Genomic DNA, 3,200 nt, shown 5'->3' on the forward strand with positions numbered 1-3,200 from the left:
AAAGAACAATTGGTTATCTGTTAATTGGTTCATGTTATTTCAGGACATTTTCTTGACTTTTTGCTGACTTCAGGTGGCAGTAAAAATAACCCAATACTTAATCCATCTATATTTAATCCATCAATATTTAATCCATGTCCATGTCTGTTGATGAGCTGAGAGTCAGAGGCAGATTCAGCAGGTAGAGTTCTGTCAGGTGAGCAGAGAAGGTGTGAATGAAATGTAAAATGTTTACTCAAATTAATATTTATTTTGAGTACATTCTAGTCAGCTGTGTGAACTTAATGAAAGAAATTATGGATCTAAAAGCATAATCTACAGCATGATTAACAACTTTCATTTCATTTCATTTCATTTCATTATCTGAGCCACGGCAGTGAGTTTAAAAACAGGATGATTCAACAAGAATCTGTCTCTAATTTAGTTATTTAATCAAGTGTTTTTTTATGTAGGTAAAAGTGTGTTTAGGAACCTGTAAAACACACCAGAATGCAGGAAACTGCATCTACGAGTTTCAAAATTTTCTGGTGGAGGACCCCCAGACCCCCCACTAATGCCCCCCTCACACACATCACAATGCTTCTGATGCTCATTGCTCAACATTAGAGAGAATAAACCAACACACCTGTAGTACACCACCTGTGTACTACAAACTGAACTGTGTTCTATGAAACTAGCTGATTATCAAACTGTACTCCTGGTGAGTTTAAAGAGCTGCTACAGTACATAGTATAATGCAGCCTGGTGAACATCATATAGGTGTGATTGAGTACACATTATTGTACCACAGCAGAAACATTTACTTTGTTGTTTATGAAGTGTGAAGAGGCAGGTTTTGATCAGTGAATACAAAATACAAAAATATTACATGCCTGTGCTACATCTTTGTATAATTTTTTTATATGTACAAAAATTGGGCCAGTCTTGGCCATTAAACTCCCGGGCTGAAAAGTTTCCCCACTCCGCCCCTGGTTAAAGGTACACGGAAAAGTAAAATGTGAAGCTATGTGAATTGTTGTTTGAGATGATGTTTTTATTTTTTAGTATTGTTTTGTAAATTATGTTTTGTTTGAATATATTCTGGGGTTAAAAGGGGCAGACGTTATAAAATTTATTCTCCTATTACCTTTCATTTTATTTTGATTTTTTTATTAGTGTATTTTCTTTGTTTTTTTATTGTACAGTAATACTGTTAAGAAAGCTAAACTCTATCTAAAATCTATGTCTGATTATGAAGTGAAATTAAATATCTGACAGTGATCATTACAAAGTGTAGCTATAATTCCTCACTTCACCATCTGTGTCGCAGCTTCCCGTCTCCAAAATGAGCGTACGCATGGGTCAGAGCTGGTGTGAGGGACAGCACATTTTCACGTCAAGTTTGGATTTTATAAATCACAACCTTGGCATGAAAAATGGTGTACGCAAGTTTCTGGGCTCTTTTTGTGCGTACGCAAACTTTATAAATCTGACCCCTGGTGACTAAAGGCCTCCTCATGGTCTGTCCAAGCCTATGACATCCACTCTCAGTGACGCTGTTACGCGACAAAAATTACATCATTTTGTTCCATCATGTCAACCCCTTTGGACATTTATCTGTATGATGACCCTCAGAAATCTGTAATTTTTACAAAGAATCCTCAGTAGTCGTGATGGTATGGCAATTTTTGAAAAAAAAAAAAAATCCATTAGATTTTCTCTATTGAACCTTTGCACGTGACGTCACGCTGTTCAGTGGTCCGCCATGACAAACGTCAAATGTAGTTGGTAGCCTGATATCACTTTTGTTTAGTTGATTTATCTGTAAAAATGGTCATACGTGTCAGCCCCTTTGGACTGTATCTTAAACCTGAAAAATTGGTAATTTCCACAAAAAATCTGTATCATTCACGTAATACAATGGGAGTAGAGGGACTTCAGGTGGACTGTCGGCTGTGGGGACAGGCAGACCATAGTATTATTATTATTATTATTATTATTTATTTATTTATTTATTTTTACATCTCACAGGTTTTGAGACATAAACTAAAAGTCAAGTTTTTGAAAAAAAAAAAAACCCTGTGAGACTCCCCTGCAAAATGAGGAAAACCCATGTAATTTACGGACAATCTGTGCAACTTGACATGTGACCATGCATTAACTGGTTGGCTGCCGGTCGACCATGTTGGGCATTTAAGGTGTTTGTGAATCAACAAGAGTCAACACCCGGAAGAAGAAAAAAATACATATCTGAAGTATACTTTTACTTTACCGACTGCAGTGTCCCATTCGTTTATATGGTTGTAGACAGGACTTAAAACATGTGCTTGAACTACAAGGCAGATGAGTGCTGCCCTGGCATTAACTTCTAGAGGTCCATCAATACACAGACTTTGGTTTATTCCATAGTTGCTGAGGCTGCAAATGATCAACAAGTCTAATCAGTGCAAAGGTTTACGCAACTCAGCACCATTGGTGTAAAAATAATCTATTCTCGGCTCTCATGTATTCACATAGTATCACGTTGTTAGTATCAAGTTTGGCTGAAAAAACAAACTGTAAAATGTGTAGAGCAGGGCTATTCAACTGGTGGCCCGCGGGCCAGAAGTGGCCAAAGTTCGGCCCGCCAATTGGCTCATTCACCTTTTCAGCCCAAACCTCCAGTTTTCTACTTTAATTATTCTAAATTATTTTAGTTAGACATAGACATGTTTGATGTCCACAGAAACATCACAATCTTGGCTAGAAGCTGGTAAAAAACATTTCTATAAACACTCAAGACAGTTAAAACTACAAGCAGTTGAAGATAAAACTATGAAAGTGAAAATAAAATTGGTTTAAAAATTTGGCAAGTAAGAGATGTCAAAATTATTATTTGTGTTGAATAGGAGGCAGAATGTGTTCCTTTTGTTTTTGATAATATTTAATTTTCACTACTTCTATCTTCTATGGGGTTCTATATGTTGTATTCATGATTAAATACAGCAAAATAAACTATTTTGAAGGTAACAGATCTTTGTAATACTTGGTTTATTTACACAATTTTAATTGCTGGATATTTTGCCCCTGAGCTGTTGACCTGCAGTAACTGTGGCCCCCAGAGTAATTTAGTCGAATAGCCCTGGTGTGGAGGTTTAATTAAAATAACTTATCTAGCTTTCTTTATTTTGCCATTGTTGGGATTTTGATAAGCTTCATTTGGATAGCCATACACCTAACCC

The 3,200-nt window shown here is 36.3% G+C and overlaps 1 protein-coding gene across 3 annotated transcripts in view; it reads right to left on the reverse strand.

The window, feature by feature from the left end:
* dipk1ab (divergent protein kinase domain 1Ab) overlaps positions 1 to 3,200 on the reverse strand; it is a 31,470-nt gene that overhangs the window by 3,578 nt on the left and 24,692 nt on the right. The gene's annotated exons all lie outside the window — the stretch shown is intronic.

This window comes from Austrofundulus limnaeus, unplaced genomic scaffold, assembly GCF_001266775.1.
Source record: "Austrofundulus limnaeus strain Quisiro unplaced genomic scaffold, Austrofundulus_limnaeus-1.0 Scaffold120, whole genome shotgun sequence".
In the NCBI taxonomy this organism is placed as follows: Eukaryota; Metazoa; Chordata; class Actinopteri; order Cyprinodontiformes; family Rivulidae; genus Austrofundulus; species Austrofundulus limnaeus.